This window comes from Corvus kubaryi, unplaced genomic scaffold (assembly GCF_017639235.1).
Source record: "Corvus kubaryi isolate FWS band 111438036 unplaced genomic scaffold, C.kubaryi_AGA036_p1.0 37308, whole genome shotgun sequence".
In the NCBI taxonomy this organism is placed as follows: domain Eukaryota; kingdom Metazoa; phylum Chordata; class Aves; order Passeriformes; family Corvidae; genus Corvus; species Corvus kubaryi.
This window is the reverse complement of record NW_024581096.1, coordinates 8795331-8817603: the sequence shown is the minus strand read 5'-3', so window position 1 is coordinate 8817603 and position 22273 is coordinate 8795331. Positions and strand designations below refer to the sequence as shown.

At 38.9% G+C, this 22273-nt stretch overlaps 1 long non-coding RNA gene across 1 annotated transcript; it reads left to right on the top strand.

The window, feature by feature from the left end:
* Positions 1–7748: 7748 nt before the first annotated feature.
* LOC121665049 lies at positions 7749–21972 on the top strand. The gene is made up of 4 exons (XR_006016208.1): positions 7749–7853; positions 18409–18481; positions 20506–20551; positions 21064–21972. It is a non-coding gene; the product is annotated as an uncharacterized LOC121665049 (long non-coding RNA).
* The last annotated feature ends 301 nt before the right edge of the window (positions 21973–22273 follow it).

Genomic DNA, 22273 nt, shown 5'->3' with positions numbered 1-22273 from the left:
CTGGAATATTTCAAAAGCAAAGGAAAAAATGCCTTGACAAACTAGATCAAAATGCCAAGCTTTGCCTTCCTTAAACTGCCTTTTATCAGATGGATTGATATGTTACAACCATTTGAGAAGACAAACCAGTCCATGTAACAAAAACAAAACATCTGATTGAATCTGGTTTGACTTTAACAGCGAAGGGAAATGGTTTTTTCCCTTGTCAGTAGGCTGACATAATTAGACAAATATTGGCATATGGATTATTTTAAATGAACGTCATTAATACAAAAATCTATTGAGAAAATTACCAATAGCAGAATGGACAGTGGCCTTTTTATCATTTCAGTCTTCCTCTCCCCCCCATACCCTCAAGCAACCATGACTTACATGAAAATTTTTTTTCCTTAAAGCTAGCTGATTAAAATTAAGTTAGTAACTCTTTCCACTGGCCCTTTTCAGACAGCACTATCACTGCTGTTTTTGTTTGCATTGCAATGTCGATCAGATTAAAAGTCATAAAGCTTAGAAAGATTTGTCTAGGTTTTTCTGTATCTGAAAATTATACAGCTAAATATCAGCACTATTAGCCTACAGCCCTACTGATACACACACGGGTGGTCTACGGAGGAAAGATTCCATTTTAATAATGCAGCTGTCAGTTTCAGCCAGGGCCTTCATTAATAACAGAAATGACAGATGCATGCCACTGACAGGTTGCTTCTTGGTCACTTTCTCATCTAGCAAATAATCTCACATCACAAATAATAATATCAAATAATATTTCCAAATCTGTTGCATTTCTAATGTACAGGCATCTCCATATTTCCTGCTAATTAAATTTTTTTCTGTTTTTTTCAAAATAATTTATAGTAAAGGCTATGTTTTGTAAAAACAGTTTACCCTAAAAAACCTCACTCCCTACATGTTGCCTGTAAATGTCAGCATGATTGTCAGCATTGTGTAATAGATGAGTAATTGCCATAGAAATCCTAGTTATGGAACATCAAATTCAGGGCAGATGATGTCCTTGAAGCACAAGATCACTTAGAAATGATAACTTAAACTTGAAAACTCTTCTACTGTCTATTTACCACCTTATTATTGTGTGATATTTTTCATGCATCCTCTCATTTTATCCCAAGAAGATCTGTCACATTCTGGGGAATAGGACCAATTTAATTTGCTGACTATCTCATCACTTTGACAAAGCTCGGATTTGTTCTAAACGTAAAAATGCAGATAATGAAAGAAACTGCTTATATAACAAACAATGTTGATGATGCAAAGGTACTGACTTGAAATTAAAGTGAAATGAAAGCAATAAAAAGATAGAAAATCTTATAAAACAAGGGGAGATATTCCAGTTTCGTCTTTCCAAACATTAAATTTTTGATAATACATATTGTACTCTCTGATGTAGAAATTTACACCCCTCCATCTGTAAACAAGAACGATATATCTTCTTTTCCTAGCAGAAGCAAATGGAAAAGAACGGAATAGCTGCCCATTTCTTTTCAGTTGACTGTTGGACAGGGACTTGTGCAGGTCATGAACACATGTTGAAACATGCATCAATTTGTCATGGAACATACTTCATTTAAATGCAATCTTACTAAAGAAGGAATGAAGAAAGTTAATTTTCTGTAAGGTTTAAATATCATTTATGCATTTGAAAATCATGCTTAGAAATGTTTCCTCTAATCAAACATAAGCAGCAAACCCTATTTTGAGGGGCAGAGAACTATTTAAAGCACATCCAAAGCACAAGAGTACCTAACATATGAGACAGAATTGAGCAATCACAGAGTCTCCCTTTGGCTCTGGGATAGGACAGTGAATTTCTATGCAAAAATATTTCTATGAAGTCCTGAATTCCCAACACATATTAAAAAGTTCACACATATACATTTTATTGGGCCCACTTTTGTTGAACTCCCAGTACAAACAGAAAAGTGGGCTCAGACTGTCTTTATATCAGTAATGTCAGGGTTTGTTCCCTTTGGTTTTTCCTGAATATAATCAAAGACATTAGTGGTGAGATCAGGGGGAGGGTGGGGGAGAAATACAAGTTGCTGCAAATAACATGGCCACTAAAAGAAAATTTAAGTCACTGTCCCAAAGCTAACCCACCAAAATCTGCAAAAGGGTCAGGAGGGAGAAAGGGCAGTACAAACATCAGCTAACCCCCAAGTTCTGATTTTTTGATTCTGTTCTACATGCTTTCAAATAGTTAACATAGTTGATGTAGTGAGGTGAATTAGTACCTATTGGTTAGGATACCATTTTACCACATATTTCAGAAAGCTGTACTAAAGAACATCAGCATCATAGGGGTTGCTAGATAGTTGGAAGGGATAAGAAAAGTGGTTGAGGGGAAAAAAAGACACACACAAGAACAAGGGAAAGATTCACCCACGTTATACAGCTCTAAAGAAACTTCACCCTTCTTTACTGGCAATCTACTGGTCTAGCTGCTGATTGAAGCCAAATCTCATTTACAAAAACTTCATTTTTATATCCTGATAGACATGCAACCCAAAGTTTCTACGTAAATGTTGTTTATGGAAGTCTGCTTATGCAAGAAGTGTGACTCTTTTTCCAATAAGAAAAAAAAAGAAGGAAAAAGAAAAAAAAGCCTTAAAGAATGTCTGTGGGACAGAGAAACAGTGTTGATCCTATGAGCCAAATGCAGATCTCTATCTCCAGCACAACTAAGTAGCACTATGAAAACAACTCAGAAAGGTCTCCTCCATTAACAGGATGTAGAGAAAAAGACTGGCTAGAACATGAGGAAGAGTCAGCTTAGGGGATGGATTAAATGGAAGTCTTCTGTGGCCTCCGAGCTAATTAACTGTAAAGTTTACTGTAGAACACTTTAGATGCTTACTTTCTGGCATCAGGGTTGTATTTAGAGGCTAGGGAATAATATCTTTAGCTGTTTTTAGAGTTACAGAAAGATTTTGGTTCAAACACAGAATAAGTCCAGAGTAATTGGCAACAGATTGACTGAAATAGTCAATAAATATTGTTTCATCTAACTTTTCATACTGCAACAAAGAAAGAGTTTTCCCCTAGAGAAATGTCATTGTAGGTTTCATTCTCATATAAAATAAGCTTTTATTACTCATCTAATTTAAGAAACATTAAAAAAAAAAAGAATAAGCACAAATGTAATCATCCTCTTATATGCTACGAGTATCACATAATTATGCTTTACTTCCACGTTATTACATATGGAAACTATCAATTCAATAGAAAACTCTCTCCCTGAAAAATTTAAAGTAATCATCCCAGTGCTTTAATATTGCTTATATGTTCATAATTCTATATAAGATCTCTTATTTTCAAGCTAAAACTCAGCAGGTTATCTGAAGATATTTTCCTCTGCCTTGTAAAGGAGTTTGTTTTTCACATGTATCATACCGTATCAAAGCTTGTGATATGACTTTTAATTTATTTTACTCTCTCCTTTATGTTTGATGCTAATGACCTCTGGATTTTTTTAAATGCACAGAATTTTTAACTATCCCATTAAGTCATGATGAAGTTTACAATAGCTGAGACATCTGGCCTGGATGTGATATATATGAAAGGTAGTCACCTCACAAATCAGCAGTTTGTGGTGCTTGAGAGAGATTAGTCAGGAGGGCTACTTTAAAGCTTCCTTGGATAAAGAGATCAGACACATCTCCCAGATGTAAAATGCCTCTCTCTCTTCTGGAGAATATATTGAAAGGTGACTATGAAGGAGAACTGGGTGGCCCAGGAGGTATGGTAGTAGACTGTGGATCTATTAATCTCCAAGCCATTTTTTGGAAACTACAAATGGCCTGTAAGATTTTATGCAAAGCCAATGAAATAAAAATTGTTAAATACACTGTTGAGTCCTATTGCATTTGTGGAGGCTCTACTATAGCAGTTAACCTTAGAAACCAGGAATAACATGCATTAGAAATTACAATGCGCAGTATCTAGCATTGCTTGCAAATCGTTGGGGTTAGGTCCTGGTAGGATTTTGTAGCCCTGTTTTCTCTGACATTTTTAAATAAAATTGAGCATAACAAAAAAGGGAGGAAGTGTCCATGCATGGCATTTTGTACATCACCTCCTCCTTCAGTAGAACAAAGATTGGCTTCATGGAATTGAGAAAGCAGCACAACAGCAACAGTCACTTGTTCAAAAATACAAGGAGAAGGGCAGGTGTCCCGATTTATTTACAGCATTTGTTCAGAAAGTGTGGGGACGCACCTCAGCCTGGAGGCTTTAAATGGTTAAATTACCAGAAGAGTGCAACAGTCAGGCAGCCAGGAAGTAGTTTAGATAAGTAATGGCTACTGAAGCTACAGGAATTGCAGGGGGAGAAGACCATTTTCTCTGACAGTGCTTTGGAGGGGGAGAGCTGATGCTGGATAGTTGATGTATTTCACTCTACACAGCCAAACCCAGCTTTAAAACAAAAACAAACTCCAGGACTAAGGAAAGATTGGAGTTTAGAACTGATCACACTGTCTCTAGCTCTCTTTTCTGTTCATCAAAGGAACCTTTCATTTGTGTGTGGTTTTTGCTGCTAGCCCACTTAAGTAGCCAGATACAGGGCAGTGCTCATGATGCCTTTGTAGCTCAGTGGTTAAAACATTTTTCCAGGATCTGGGTTTGAATGCACTCAAGCTACTGCCAGGTAGTCCCAAGCCTCCTGTCTTCCAGATTAGTGTACTGAACAGCATTTTAGATGATTATGTAAAAGTAATAGCCAACACAAGCCCTTTTAAAATGAATTATTCCTGCTCATATAGGTACCTAGATTAGGTAGTAACTTGACAATAATGGATGCATCTAACATTTTACAGATTTAGGCTTGACAGAGGCATGGGAATTGCCTCCTACAGACATACCCCTACACTGAGTGTTCCTCGATGCCTGACTTTAAATGACTTCATACTCTGTGTGAGGTTTTTGAGGAACATTTTTCAGTGGTGTCTGTATTGACATACTGTGTATATAAGGTGCCGTCTATTTTCTTATCTTCTCAAAAGTGGGCTGGTGTCTGACATCTGAGAACATGTCCCTTGCTTTGGAAAAGCACAGAGCATTGAGGTGCTGGACCATGTGCCAGGAGTTACAGAATCTGCAGGGTTCTGTGAAGTAGAGACACATCCCCGTGTTAAAGAATCACTGAGTAACACATAATTTCAAGAATACAGAATTCTAAATGCTGAGGCTCTACTTCCACAATTCCCAAAGCAGGTGATATTTATAGAGCTTTGCTCTGACTGTGTCTGTGCTACGAATAGCCTTATAAAACAGGACCAGTCATTCTAGTGCATTTTATAAGCATTTTTTATATGGATCTTACTTTATTGCCAGATTTAATTAATTTTTGAAAGGAATATAGGGCAAATGGGTTAGATATTCAATTATCTGGAGAGAACATAGGTATGGGAAAAATAAAATAACTGTAAGGGTAGAGGGGAAAATGGAATGAGGCAGAACAAACATGCTTTCTCCATAATTTTTCTATTGTTTTGATGAAACTGAAACTGATCCACAGGACAAATGTCACTGCAGCCATTTTGGACTTTTTAATGTCTTCTTTCTCTCTATAAAACTGGAACCAGAGATCTTCAGGGAATGGAATTATCACACACTTGGTGGTTTTGCCTCAATCTCCAACTATTTTGGAAATGAACACATGTTTATATCTCAGAAATAACTGAAGAGCCTCTAGTATTTATTAATCAGCTATTTACTCCAAAGGCCATTTATCTTCTTATTAAAATGAAATCAAATCAACTGTTGCTGTTGGCAGCTCAGTGTGGAATAATGCAGTTTTAAGATAAATGAAAGGCCTTCAGAGTATGAAAAATGTGGTTAGAAAAAGCAAAACAGAAGCCTTGAGACCCTTTCCTTGGAAAAAGTGTCACAGTAGTTTAAGGTCACTTTGTGTAGCTGTATAACAATATCATTCATTATTCCCCTTCTAATCCTACCAAGTTTCTCTGAGTAATTTTAATTGACAATACATTTCTACAAGTTGGGGGGTATGTTTATGCTTTATGAGCCATCAAACAAGGTTGTTTGAGATGGATATGTTTAATGATACTCTGTTTTATGGACTCAGCCTCTGAGCTGGCCCAGTTTGGCTTCTTTCTGTCACAGAAAGATTGAGACTAGTAGTGGGTAGTTTGGGTTTACTGCGTAAGTGGAGCTGACTGCCAGTACGTTTGTATTTGAAGCTTGCCCAAAACAGATTCCAACTGATATGGAAAGCAAAAGTAATTATGGAGAGTTTTATGTGAAGAAGCCAATTTTACAGATTTTGGCTTTGGAGGTTTTTACTTGATTACTTGAACATAATAATAAAGGATCATCCAACTTTTAGCTATCCTCAGTTCTCAAGAATAATAAGTGTAATCAAGTATGGCTTTTGATTGCACACACTAGTCACTCAAAAGACCACATAAAAAAACACAGGGAATGAAAAAATATATTACAGGAGATAAAGAGCAAATGGAGGTAACACTGAAATTTTTCAGAGACCAGAGAGCAGACCTGGAATGAAAAAGACTGTCCAGATGCTGCCTCTTCTAAGAAACCAGTTTTCCTTTTTGATTCTGCTAGCCTCTTTGCATTTAATTTGTGGGTTATGACTCAAAAAGTGTGTCTGGAATGATCCATTCCATTGTGTCGTTTCCCTCTCTTTGGGAAAAAAAAAATAGAATCAAGATGTCATGATTTTTCTGCTAATAATGACATTATTTCTAGCTGGCCTCTTTACTGTAGTCTTCGGCCAGGCTGCATTCTTTCAGGCTGCAAACACTCAGCTTATATGACTTATACAAGTTGAGTTTATGCAAGCAGTGTTGATTAAAGATTTTAAAGATTTTCCCTGGCCTAAAGGGTTGCTTAAAGGGTATGGTAAATATTTGGCATTACAATATCAAGCCTGAGATCCTGAGTAATTTATGACAAAACACCTGCACAAATGAGCTGAAAGAAACTGAGCATGCTGAATTATTGCATGAGTTACTAAACTCAAATAGCTTCATATGGCCACACAAGAAAGCTGAGAGGCTAAAAATATAATTACTTTCAGTCATTGTGAGGCATGAAAAATAGGTCTGTTGTGTGGTTTGGGGTTTTATTTTCAATACAAAATCACAAGTCTGTCTGATAGAGGATACTGTTTTTGATATTCTATTCCTAAATTTCTCCAAGTAAAATGACTGTACTCAACATAAAATTTTGATTAAAATCGTTGTATCAAATAAACATAATGAAGTACACATTCATACCCTTCTAAAGGAATGGAGAACCATGCTATTGTTCCCCCTCCCTCCCTCACCCTCTCCATTGCCTTACAACCAGAGACCCACCTGCCAGGTAAAACTCAGTGAGCAAAACTGTATTCATTATCTGCTGCCAGGATCTCTGCTCTGGACACTGGAAAGAAAGAGACCTATGATGTGGAAAGTAGAAAAAAATTGCAATATTGACAAAAAAATGCTAATTTGTGAACTCACAGTTCACATGTTGAACATGTTCATCATTTTGAATCCTTTAGCTGGTGGAACCATATTCGGTTTTCTTTTCCCCGGTAAACAAAAGCTTTCAAGTTTTAATTTAACACTTATTTTACAGGGGTTTAAGTAAAATGGGAGAGCCAGCTGCTTATGACTTTCATAGAATTATTTAATGACTAAGAGCCTGAAGCTTAGTAATGATGTCATGTTCTTTTCACCTTTTTTGATCAAGTTCTGTGTGTATACAGTATCAAACCAGAAGAAAGAGAAGGAATAGCACAATACATGAAAAGGCTGCAACCCCCGATATCTGAATCAGAAACATCTATTGGAAGACCTCTACACTACGTAAGTCCATGGAGACCCACAGTTTGATGGAAGCAAAAGACCTTGTTGAGTCATCTGCAAGAGATTCCTGGGAAGCATAGTTATGCAGTTGCCTGTGTAATGTAAGATAAATCTGATTCAAAGAAAGGAGAGATGGGGAGTAAAAATCAGTTAAATAAGTGATTATCCCATTTTTTTTCCACAATTCTAGTTCAGGTAGTCATTTGCTCAGAGCATTCTGCGTTACTCATTTCTGTTTGCCATTATGAGTTAGGTCTGCTGGTATACGTAAAATAAGGGATTCCTTTTGTCTGCCCTGGAACAATAGTGTGTCACTCTACAGATGCTGTCAAACGAAAGAGCAGTTTCCTCAAACCATTTATGTTTGATCAGGCTGTCAAAGCCTAAAGACAGAGAAGACCCTTGTGCCTGACCAGCCTGTCTATAACCTGTTATGGGGACCCCACTAAACAGCCGGATGTATCAGAGGGGGCTTCTGGGCTGTGCACTGACAGCTTATCAGAGTCAAATCCTTCATATCAGTTTAGAACAGAGATCCTTTTCTGGATTTCCCCACTTTTAGTTGGCAAATAACCAGTTTTTTCAGGTACTTTGTTGACTGTCAATGACTGCTAGAGGCTTTGAAGGACTCACACTAAACACTTTATAGAATAACACATTTTATTAACAAACACAGTGATAACAGTAAACTGTGATAGATTAAATTGAGAGATTGGTGTTGATAGTATACTGACTGGCAAAAATGAATTTAAAGCAATATACAAACAAGTTCTAATGCCCAATGAAAGAAAGCTCAAGATAATTATTTAGCATGCAGAGAATAAGGTTCTTACCCTATAAATGTCCCTGTGGAGACAGAAGACAAGACAGGTACAGCTTGTCAATGATGCCAGAAGTTACAACAGAGTCTACTCTGACCTCCCTTCCCACTTAAGCTATATTTATATTATTTGCTTTGAGGGAGGGAGAAGGTAAAGTTACAGTTGATGTAATTTCATGTTTAGGTGGATTTTGACTGACTTTAGTCATTAGTATTTGTAGAAACATGAAAATTAATATGTATTTTCAAGTTAATGAAGCAAAGCTCAGCTTTCATTCACCACCTGGCACATTCCTTTGGCTTTTTTCCCGTTAGGTACATTGTTTTCATCAGAGCATGATCACAACCCCATTGTGTTGCTCCATTCTCTGTGTCACATGTGCATTGATTTCAACAGAGCATGACCACAGTAGCTCCATGCCACTCCATCCTTTGTTTCATGTCCCCCTTAGAGCAGTACACCAAGCTTCCTTGGTGTTCCTGCTTCAAAGGTGTACAGACAGTTTGTCCCTGGTAAACTATAGCCAATGTATACATTCCTTCTTGCTGAACTTTGCTTTTCAGTATTTTCCAAACAGTTGCAACACTTCAATTTTCATCATCCCTTCTCATTGTTTCAGCAAACGTGGATTAGTAGGCCGTGGAAGATTGGCAGTGCACGTTAAGAACTGTGGTTGTTGGCAACATATATAAAATGATGTACTGAAAATGGATGATTGAAGGTAGGAAATCACTGGTGCACCTAACGCATAAGGAGCGGCTCTGAGAAAGGAGTAGCTTTCTTTTGGTTTGGATCTATGAAAATAAGGCAGGAACAGATGTCCAAAATACTCTAGCTCTTTGAAGTGGAGGTTTTCTAGACAAAAAAATAAAAAAGGTTCTAACTGTCTGTTGGTCCCAGAGATAGCCTTTTTACACAGATGGACCCCAAATGAGAAGGGCAGTGTTTGATGGACTGGCTCCAAAATCCAAAGAGTGTATTTAAATCTGTATGTGTACAAAGCACATGCATGCACATGTAAGTACATTCATATAACATGTTTCCACCTAGGCTTTAAAGTCTGAGTGATGCTTTACTGAAGGCAACTCATGCTTTGCTTACGTTGGTCTGTATTTGAAGATGTATTTTGTGTGCACTAAATGCACTGGGCATTTTGTATGAATGTATGGATGAATGCAGACTATAGGAATGACTTCTAACTTTCTGAACCTGAACATAATCATCTGGCCTATTATCAGTAGACCTGACCCCGTAATACTGAAGGAAAAGCAGATCTCTATATGATGTAATAAACTTCTGATTATTACATGGAAACATTCCTTCTTTTGCTTTTAAACAGCTGTGGGAAGCAGAATATCAGCTCCTGGAGATTGCTCTCTCCAGGAGCCAACAAATCACTCTCTTTTGCCCACTCACTGATAGCACTGGATCCTACTATCCATTGAACTATTCATGCCAGGGAGAGTTAGCATCAGACATTGTCCAAATTCTGCCAGTGCCCCTAAATCTAATTAGGTGAGAAACAGACAAATCAGCAAGCAATCCATGCTTAGCGCTACAGAGGAAGGCAGAAAGTCTTGCCTGGCAATTAATTCCTTCACGGTTGCAAAACTAGAAATCTAACTTTGAATATGTGAGCAGAAGATGTTGAACAGGTGTCCCAGGGAAAGAACTCCTTGCATTGCCTGAGACTAGTTATCAACTAAGTGCTGAAGAAAATTGAAAAAACTTAAAATGTAATCACTTTTAAAAAACACTAGAGAAAATACATCTACTCTAATCTTACCAGCTAATGAACTGGTACCTTTAAGGCTGAGACTTCACTAACTTACAGTTTCCAGGCTCCTTCATGAAACCAGGGTTAAAGTGGGGAGTTTAGTGACTCTAAGCTCAAATATGACTGTGCAGACCAACTGCTACACTCCTGAGCCACAAAACTTCTCACAAAAATTAATAAAAACATGTTTAAGAAAGATTTATATAATAATAAAAACTCCATGAACTGGTGACTTTATCCATTCTCCTTTTCTTCCAACTTACACTGCTTTTGCTTTCATATTCCAGTTAAATTAAAATCTTACTCAGTATCCTACTGATCGATGATTTTTTTTCAGCCAGAACGAACAACCCAACCTTCCGGAAACAGATGTGCAAGGACCTATACACAGAATTCAGATAATCCCTTAACTGTATTTTGATGATCTAGATATACCAAATATCATACCATAATGACTGTTTTCTAGTTTCATTAACATTTATTTTTATGTTGTTCTTTTCTTCCCTCACATCTTTAACAATTTCATATTTAAATTTGAGTACCAGGTCTAGAAATGACACTAATGTCCTAATTTTGATTGTATCAATACTGTGGCAAGAATTCCTGCTTCTATTGCACATTTTTTGTCTTTACGTAACCAAATATCAATGGAATGACATTCTCATCTATGACAGTAAAAGACCTGTCCAAATTAGTTGGTTTTACATCATATTCTCATTCTTTGTAGATACAAATTGTGGACTTCATGCATGTTGTCTGGTACTGGTATACAATTAGAAACAATTCAAAAATCTGTTTCATTTGAACTCAGTTTCCCAAATAATTATAAATCAGATTCACTCAGTTCTTCTGCGCAGAAATTGAATAATTCAAAAACACTGCAATTTTGAAAATTTTGGCCAACGAAAATTTTTGCCTTTCATCTCAGGTTTTGCACCAAAATACTTAGGGTTAGATTAAAAAAAAAAAGGTTATACATAAAATAACCCTTTTAGAATATCTGAGAGAAGGACAGTAACCAGACCTAAAATTCAGTGGGGGCATTTTTTTCCCATTATTTCATGTCTTTGACCTAATTCTGAGAGGGAATCACACTGAATGGGAGTACCCCCCATCTGCCAGCACTTCATCTCTGGTGTCTCACCTTTCCTAATACCTGCTCATGGAAGAACCTTCTTAAATGTGGGAGGAGGGAGACACACAAAAAGCCCTAGGTTTGCTCCCTCATAAATCTCAAATTAAAATCATGGTTGTACCCATCCATCTCAAACTTCATTCTCCAGTCTTTGGAGAAGCAAAGACTTTGCTCATTTTAAAAATAGGGGAATTGGTTCTAATTGAACTTGACTTTTTTGTTTTATTTCCTTACTCTTTTGTTGCTAGTATCTCTTTGGACCACCCAACATAACTCAGCTATTTTTCCTTGGCATTCATGCAGTCAGAATCCTTGCAAATGTCCCTGTTAGTCATTGCTTGGCCCAGCTACAACTGGCATAGTGAGGTTTTTGGAGTATATTTTTAATTTGCAGTCAGTTCCTTTTGACTCTTGGACATGAAACCAAAGACAGTATATCATACACTAAATCAGTGTAATAATTAGCTTGATATATGCTTCTTAATTAGTATAATTTTAATTGGCAAAAAACTCTTATGTTTTCATGACACAGGGGTTAATGATGTATATAAATTATGGTGACGCTGTCCCATTAGTTGGAGTCCCTAAGACATCTCAGTGGAGGGCATACATAGCAGAGCTGTAATTCTCCCAATGGTCTAGTTCTATGGTGGAGTTCTAGGATCTCAGTAACTTGCAAGAGCCTGGGTGGCCAAAAGTCACCATTTGGGTGGCCCATGGAGCAGAATTTCACTGTTCTGAGTAGTCATGGTGTGTTTAGACTGACAGTGTAAATGAACACAAGAGTCCATCACAGGCACAGAAGACTGGGATAGCATGCAGCTGAAGGCGCATTGCTCCTCCAGGATTTAAAAACTTCCAATTTAGTACATTGTCTACTTCTAATCCTGAACGCACATGGCATCAGAAATAGTTGTGCTTAAATTAGAACCAAGACAAGATGTACAAGCTGAGTTAAGGCTCCTGCAGTCATCCTCCATTCAGGGTTGCGGACAGACAGAACTAAATGCATGTGGTTCTATTTCTGCCTCTTCCCTTTGCTAGCTGAAACCCATATGTGAATCACAGTGTGCTTGAGATGTTCTGCTATTATATATCATTGTTCAAAGTGCCATGTGTGCACTTACTTCATTTAAATCTCTGTGTTCCTTAAGGGATAGTTCATTTAAAAGTTGAGAGAGGTAAGATCCTCCTAAATGTGAACTGTTCAGGTATTTCCAGATGAACTGGCAGATATGGTAAGCATTTTGATGAGACCTGAAGTCTAGCACAGGCTTCTGGAAGCCAAGTGGATGATTTGCAAGTTATCAGTGCAATTTGGATCAGACTCTTCTTGAAAGAGAAACGTGCTGTGTTGGTTACCGGTGGTACTAAAGAGCATAGATGTGTTTCTAGAAGGATCAAGCAATGCGAAATCAGAACTGGAGTTTTTTGCTGAATGCAAATAGGGTAACAGGAGATCACACAGATAGCAAGAAGCTAGTTTTTCCTAAATATGTGGTAGAATCTGAATATATATGGAAATATTTGACTTAACCTAAGCTGGAAAAGCACAGAGCTCTCTGACATTGCAAAAAAGCAAAATATTTCTGGCCATTTTTATATTTTTCAATTGCTGTTGAATGTTGAAAGTAGGAGTATGTTGTTATAAATATGCTCAATTCCTTCCTTTGTGTCCTACATACTTAGCATTTTCCAGGAAATGTGGGTTCTCTTGATTTATGAAATTCAAGTCTCTGCGGACAATCTCTTTGCTTGCAGAGGACCATTTGGTTCCCTTGGTAAAACACCTATCTCCAGAGGAAAAAAATCAGTGAAAGATTAAAACTGACAAGCATCATTTATATGTCAAGAACTTTCCCCTGAGGTTACTACAGAACAAACCAAGCTGTATGCTAGATTCTTTGTTGTTTTTACTATACTGTTTTTCAAAAGCTGTGAATTTTCAGCGTAATTGTGTGTGGTATAGTTCTCATCACAGCAACCCAAAAGATCTGTTAAAAAAAGAAAAGAAAGCCAACTAGGCAATGTACTTAAAATTGCGTTCCTGTGACTGTGTGGGGTCTTTGAAGTGTTTTTAAAATGGCAAAATGGCAACATAACTGTGTTTCTATGACTGTATATAGGCATTGGCTCCAATTCACAAATCCCAAATTCCACCCAATTCTCAGTGCCTGGTGTTTTCTATTGGCAGGACACTTCCTGCACCCTACAGCCAAGCAACAGGAAATATTAGGGCTTGGATGGATTTAAGATGCCTAAATCTGGAATCCACTTGTGTTGAAATTTTTGACCCTGCCTTTCAGTCTCAGGTGTGAAACAGAAAACCATTAAATTCTGTCCCTACCACTCCTGTCTTCTATCTCCTCTTCCTCTTTTAGCATACAATTCAGTTGCTTCAGTGGAAGAACAGCAAGCTGGAGGGCAGTGATTGATATAACAGCACATACAAATGGTGGTCAAGAACATAGTAACTGTGCTGCTGCTATCAAGAGACTGAGCCAATTAAATGCCATATTTTAATACAAACTTTTGCCAGGACTGTATTTGCTTTATTGAAGTTTCTAACAAGCCTTTAATGTTGTTACAACAGGATATTACTTTTTCTTCAGATAAAATATAAATGTTCTGCTAAAAAAGGAGTAAAAATTGTGCTACAAGGTTATGTGTTAAACAATTTCTGCATACTTCCAAGCAATGTAACTTAATCTTAGCATAGTAGGGGCACAGGTTTTCTATGGTGCAAGATGTGAAATGTTTATATAAACCACAGTTAAAAGAATTTCTAGGCTCAGTTCAAGAGTTTACACTTTTAAAGTCATTCCACCAGGGCATTCATCATGATCACACAATTGCTTTGTCTGAGTTCTTTAATTCTTTCACCCCTCTGAAATTGTGTATTTAAAAACCTATGACAGGATTCCTAAACAGACAAGGTCAGCTAGGTGTTGTAATCACATCTCTTCACTAAAAAAGCCATATGTAATTGGTTGAGCTTTGGCTCCAAATTGTTGTAAACTACCAACTCATATGAGTATTACTGGGAAGAGACCTAGGGAAAATGTCTGTAATATCCACTGTCTGTGTAATAAACAGAGTTATGCCTATCATTAGCACTCAAGCAAGTAAATGTTGGTGCTTTTATGGTACCTAAATAGTTTTTTTCCAGTGGTGGTCAGGACTGTTAGCCCAGCTGGTGCTCAAAGGGCTTGGATACCCTGGCCCTGGTGTCTGGATGCTGAGAGAGTAGCAGCTATGCCTTCTCTCTTGAAGCATATAATTTATTGGCTTTGAGAGGCCAGGTTTTGGTAGCAAAGGGGCTGCAGGGGTGGCTTCTGTGAGAAGATGCCGGAAACTACCTCCATACCTGACAGAGCCAACTCCAAGACAGATATGCTGCCAGCCAAACTGAGCCAAGTGACAATGCTGGCATTTCCTCTGGGATAACATACTCAAGAAAGGTTGAAAACTGCTGCACAAGAGCAGCTATGAGAAACAAGTGAGAGCATGTGAGAGAAAGAGCCCTGCAGACACCAAGAGCAGTGAAGGAGGAACAGAGGAGGTGCTCCTCCATTATTCTATACCCTCCCAATCTTTTCCTTAGACCTCCTTTACTATTAATGTGCATTAAAAAGACCTTGTTGTCTGACACAACACTGGCCAGCCTCAACTCTTAATTGAGCTTTGCCCTTTCATATCCTCTCTCAAAATGTATGAACTACAGCTCGGTAACTTTCCTTCAAAAATTCAAAAATTTCCTTCCTGACCTTACTTCGACACACATAATTTCCTTTCCCTCTTGAGTTTCAACATGAGTTCCTTGTTCAGCCTGACATTGGACACACTGGAATTGCCTGGTCCTGTGCTTTTAAAAGGTGGTTCTGAAGAACTGACTGGCACTCATGGACACACAAGCCCTCAAAGGCAGATTCCATTGGGACACTGCTAAGTAGCTCCCTGAGTAGCTTGAAGATTGTCCTTTTGAAATCCAGGGTAACCACTCTGATTACCTCTTTTTCTCATCAACCATTTTGTCACCACTGTGGCCAAGTCACCTATCACTGCAGCCCCCAGAAGTCCTTCTCTATTGAGAAACAGCAAATTTAGGAGGGCAACATTCCTACTTGGCTCACTGAGTACCTGTGACATAAACTTCAGGAATTTGCCAGACTAGTCAAAGAAGTATAGTATTTGCAGTAGATCTCTGGGAAGTTGAAATCTTTGGTAAGAGCTTCCCATTCAGAAATTTACCATAATTGCTTACAGGAGAACATATCATAAGACGAGTGGAGTTTCCTTCCCAAACATGGAATCTCAGAATCACAAAATGTGTACCTGAAGGAGGAAGTGGTCAACAAAGTCAGAGGAACTCACCAGGAGTGTTCAGCAGGGCCTACGGCCTGGGGACAGCCACCACGCAGGACACCCAGCACCCAACAGCAGGGCAATGGGAAGAGAAGCTTGGGAAGGGGTGGCCTTAGCTCAGCACCCAGAGCTGCTGCTCTTCCCAAAGCTGACACTCAAGCCCAAGCCCAGGGTCTTGCTCAGGTGTGCACACTGTGGGTGTGCCCAAAGGAGCCCTGAGCACAATGTGAGGATGGAGGCAGTTATGGTACATGAGGCCCCTTCTATGTCAGTGTGCTCTGTGGCTGCACTGGGTTTGCAGTCCTTGCATACCCATGGTGGAGCCATGTCATGCTTTAACCCCCAGCCAGGAGCTCTGTGCCACACTGTTGCTCACTCACTGCTTGGTGGGGGAGAGGATTGAAGGGTTAAAGGTGAGAAAACCTGTGGCTAGACATAAAAGCAGTTTAAGAGGGAAAGCAAAAGTCATATATGCAAAGCTGGCCCCACCCTCACTTCCACAACCACTGCCATTGCTGCTGCAGTGGGCTCCTCTTTCTCTGGTCTGCCTAGTCCCACCTCTCACTGAGTATGACAACCACACCAAGGGGAGAAAGTTCCTGCTTTACAGGATTCTGGCTGTCATCACACGGCTGTGCCTTATGGTGGGTTTAGGGTTTAAGCACAGGCTGGTTGCCCAAGCAGGAGGACCTGGTGGTGTAAGAAGTGTCTGTGGTGGGAAACCCCCAGAGATGACAGAGCACTTAATGCTGTTGGGGACCTGTGGAGACTTTCTGATCCCAAATCGTTGCAGAATCAGGACTACCTAGAGCTGCTTGCCCAAGCCACTTGCCCAGCCACTTGCCCATGACTGTGTCCTGACATTTTTTGAAGTTGTTCAAGACTGGTGATTCCACAACTTCTCGGCAACCTATGGCAATGCTCAGTCACCCTCTCACTAACAAATCTTTCCTGTGGTTCATTTGGAACCTCCTGTTTCAATATTTGCCCATTGCCTTTTGTCCTGCCCAATGGACATCTCTGGAAAGAGTTCAGTTCCATCATCTCTATATCCCTCCTTCATATATTTGTAAACCATGATGCAATCTGCCCTGAGCTTGCTTTCTGGTAGACTGAACAGCCCTCTCAGACTTTTCTTTTAGGGAAGGTTCTCCAGTCCCTTAATCATAGTTGAAGCTCTTTGCTGGATTTCATCTTCAGTGTATCTCCATCTCTCTTTTGTACTAGAGAGCCCAGCACTGGACCCAGCACTCTTGAGGTCACCACACCAGTGCTCAGTAGCGGGGAAGGATCACTTCTCTTGGCCCTAGCAACATCTCTCCTAAAGCAGCCCAGTATACCACTGGCCACCTTTGCTACAAAGGAACAGTACCACCTATGGTGGCTCTTTCTAATTGGACACCCAAAGGACAGAAGTCATGAAAAACCTGGATTCATGCAGTGTCAAACTGCTTTAAACTCCACATAACATACTTGCTGTTCAGCTCATCCTACTGTATGAAGATACTGCTTCTATGACTGCCTGGAACGTCCAGGGACTAGAGATGAACCCTGATTTCAGCATGTGTGTGTGCGCTTTTTTCCCAGGTTCTGTTTGATTTGCACTATCTGTAGTAGGAGGAGATTCTTTCTAACAGATAAACCAACAAGGTGGAATTCCTAAAATAAATTTTAATCTTCTTAAATTAAATCAGAGCAGCAATAATTTTGAATTTTTTGACTTCTTGTTTAGTCACAGGGTGCACAAATATGAAGTCTTTTCCTGGCAAAATAAAAGCTTAGGAAATATAAAAATTTGAAGTGGTGCTCGACTAAATTTTACTAAGAGTAAAAATACATGTAAATAATTTAGGAGTCTAAACAAGAATCCCAGAGGGCTTGAGATACCTACTGCTGCATTTTCAAAGGTAGTTCAAGTTGGGGCCTAGAAGTATTACAAAGCTAGTAGCTGTCTTTGGGTATTAATTGTAACTAAAATCCATGACTGCAGTAATCCATCTTCCTGGCTTTCCATATATATGCCTTGGATTTGCTAGGCAACCACTAACAAACTCTACCAGGTGCACAAGGGTGTAACTCCATGCTCCTCTGGTCAAAGTCATTTCATCTTGGTAGCTATGGGGGAAAGGGAGAGTTACACAAGCCATGTTCACCCAGCCTGACAGTTTATGTGTGTTTTTCACAACTACAAGGGTTTGTGAATTGTGGCAGTCAGAATAGGTAGACACCCACTTCTTCTGACTCCACTACAGAGGAAATAATCGGCAGTACAGGAGGCCTTTGTTTTAGTACCCTCTAGTTCCTGAAACAGTTCGGGACAGCTACATTCATTAGTGAGTAGATTTCCATGGGAGTGAGGTGTGTACATTGAAGCTGATGATTATTATCTCTGAAAAGCTCAGTTTGGTGTAATCTGGCCAATTTTTCCCATAAGCTTTTCTTCATCTCCTGGCATAGGTACAGCTGCTCATCTGTCACCATTTTCCTCAGTGATGACCATCTCCCTGAGGAAGAGAACGACCACACAAAGGTAAAAAAGGAAGAAAAGTAAAGCAGAATTATTAAAAGAACATTATATTGACCTGGTGATTTCAACAGGGTGGGTCCACCTGCACAGAGATGTTCGCAGCACTGGAGCCAAAAATGTGACAAAACCAAGTTTTCCTTGCTTTCAAGTCTGCAGATGATTATAGAAACAAAAATGGTACTAGAAAGCTGGAAGCAAGTTTTAAGGGCCATAATCAAAACCAAAAGATGAACTGAGAAGTATTTTAACCTGCCAGAATTTGTGTGCAAAAGTTCGGTGTTTCCTCTGCATGATGTGATAATATTTTTCCCACTTAGCAGAGGATATTGCAAATACTGGTCTGAGTGCAATCAGAAGATTAAGCAAAAGGCAGCCCTGGACATGAGCATTGTCAGTCAGGTAGTGAAGTAATTGTTTTTAATATTTTATTTTTATAGGTAAGATCATAATTACAGACAGCTCTTCAAACTTCTTACCTCACATTTAACTTATTGATTTGCACTCCTTTTCTTTCACTTTTCCTCTAAAATGTAAACTAACTTTTCTCCTGCTTCCTGTTTTTGTTTAGAATCATTAAATTAAGCAAGAATGTTGTGGCATGCTATTTCAAATTATTCAAAGACTGTCAAAGGCAGAAGGATTTTTTAAAAAATCAGGTTTGCATTGGTTTAAAGGAGAAAGAGTATCTAATTTTGAAAATTCTACAAGGTGTGTATTTATACTCTTAGATAAAAGCTTTAACATATTGACCTGTAGTTTGCAAATTTAGTTCTTAATCTCAGGAATAGAACCTATTTAGTCCAATTTCTGCTAATTTTTTCATTAAGGAAAAACCCAGCTGATAAAGTTTATGATTTTTTTGTTATCTCCCTATGTTGAAGTACCATAGAAACAAATCAGTATATTGAAAATTTTAGTTTTATATACTTTTGAGATAATGGTTAGAATAAAATTTTCAAATCAAGATTTCCATATCGTAAGATTAAAAAAGACCTGGGAGACTAGAACTACAAAGGTTACTTTTGGAAAAAGTCACATTTGTTTTGAACTGTCTGGTGTTAATTACTTATTTAGTAATCCTAAATTTTTTTTTTTCATTGCAAGATATGACAGTAGAACTACTTCACGAAATTTCAATGTAAAGTAATGACAGGCACTAGATCAATGTAACCAGAAAAGGACTGAAACTATCAATTTTTAGCTATTATAGCCTGTCTGATATATTTTTAATGATTTTAGATAACTGTTATAATAATTTAAAAGTATTTAATTTAGTTTTACAACAAAATGTTGCTCTTCTAGGTTCTCTTTAAAGAATGAAAAGATTTTTAATATGAGGTTGGTATATTCATTAACCTTAGTTTTTTTTCTTCTAGTACATGAATACAATCTCTAATTGTGATATAAATCTTTTTCCTTTCTATATTTTCAAACTAATGATTTCAATTCCGATTTCATCTTTGGGTGCCCTTCCCTAAAAAAGTAATTGATGTACAAATGAAAACATCTTTTTAGGTTCCATTAATTAATGTCTTGAATTAAATACAGTAAAACAAGTTCTGTGTTGGTTTGGAGCCTGCATAATGAAGCCACTTCCGTGAGGATTTTTCAGGTTGTAATTCAGTACAGTATCCAGCCTGAGTTCTTTTAATAAGATGCATAGGATAAATGTTGGTTTATCAGAGCCATAATTCAAAATTCTATCTAACCTATAGCTGAAGATTTGCTCATATAAGACAATATCTAGTTTTAAAATATGCATTTATTTCAATGAGTGGGTTGAAGTGTGTTTACTGTACAGAATAATTTTAAATTAGTTATTTTCTTTTGTTACATAAAGCTTCTAATGGGCATTTTTGCTCACCCTGGTATTATCTAATCACATAACTATAATAGGTATATATTTCTGAGTATTTGGATGCAGATTGCTATTTTCAAGATTGTGGGGTTTTGGTATTGTTTGTTGGGGTTTTTTATAATCCAGTGACAAACTGAAACATCTTTTAAACTTCTTTGATTTTTTTTAGGCAGACTGTGAAAAGCACCCACACTGTAACTGGATATACTGCATCTGTAAGTCTGAAAATATCTTGTTTTCCTATATTGTCCAGTTTTCATATAATTTGTTTATTACCAGCTTCCATTTTTTTCCCAGATTTAGCCTGAGTCCATGACCTGAGTCTTTTACTTCATAAATTTACAGCATATAAGTATCACCATATTTCAAACAATTTACATCCCTAAAGTGATGTCTAATACTCAGCAATGGGATCTTTTAGCACGGCTGAATTTTCTCATCTACATATGCTTTGCATGTCTTCTTCATACAGCCACCCATAAAACAGGTACTTATATTGCATGTACCTCTTAAAATAAAGTATTCCTAGAGTAGATCTTCCTGAAAAACATTTCTAGGAACTATATTGAGCTACCAGAGTTTTCGTCAACTGCAGATTTTCAGAGACAACACAACAGTAAGAATTTCGGGTAAACAGGGATGTAGCATTTGCTGACTGGTGATCATTTGTCATGTTTCAGATAGAATGAAAATGTTCCTTGGCTTTGTTTATTCCCTCTTGTTGTAGGAGCTGATTGGGAACAGGACACACTGGCGTAGAGAGACACAAAGTGAAGAGAGCTGGTGAGTGTGAATGCAGATTCACTTCTTGAACCTCCAGGCCCTGCATGCAGTGCAGGGGTGCAGACTCTGCCTATCCTCTCTTCCATGCAAGAGAAGACAGGCGTCCAGGCAGGGTTTGGGCTAAAGGTCCCGAGGCCTGCCTCAGGTCATACAAATAACATGGGAAACCTCCAAGCCTGTGGCTGGGAGAATGTCCAAATATTCAGAAAGTGCTAATTACAATATTAGAAAAATTCTCTGGGCTTGTGAAAATTGTGAGTGCGACCTGATTACCTCTGCAAACTGTAAGGGATCTGAGACACATGGGCAACGACAGTGGAAATTAGACTTGAACCATCAAGTCCATTCCCCTGCAGCTATACTTGCATGTCTGCAAGACATTTGCTGCAGAGAAGTCACCAAGATCACCCACTTCCATACCTGTACTCAGCCTCTTTCAAAATCGTGTGCCATCCTGCAGAGAGTTATGTAATCACCAGAATTTGTTCTTAATTTGTAGCATTCCTCTGTCTACAGTCCCTCAGACCACTGTCCTCCTTCACCGAACACTTTAGGGGCTTCCAGGGAAAGATGTATCTATGTCCAGCCTTTGTAGACCAAAGCCTCCAGTTCGGGTCCTATAACTGGTCAAACAGGGGAGACTTGTAGCTCTTGGAGTAGAATTGGTTGTGATCTTTTCTGCTTGTTTTGAACTTCTGACATGTTTGAGGCTGTGGCTCCATGGTGCATCTGTGTCAACGAAAAAGATTTGTCACAGCATCTGCTTCGCAGCCATTTACCTGTTCGAACTATTCCATGGACACACGAATATGAGCTGTTGCAGTGAGCCATGACCAAGCCCAGGGCCAGCCCCAAAAGCCTTGAGCATTCACAAGGCCGGGAAGAGCACCCAAACCCGCGGCTCCGCTTTCAGCCGCGCCCCGCCCTTCGCCACGCCCGGCCGCTCGCGCACAGCGCCGCAGGGCCCGCTCCGGCTTTCTCGGCAGCTGATTGGTCCTCGTGACTGCTCCCCGCCTACCGCCTCCCCCATTGGCTGTAGCCCCTCTCCCCGCCCGGCAGCGCCCCCTGCCGGATGTGTCGTTGCTTACTCTGTGTTTTCCGTGCCTGCTGCTCGGGGTGCTGACCCGCCCTGCCCGGCCGCCTGGTTTGCCTTT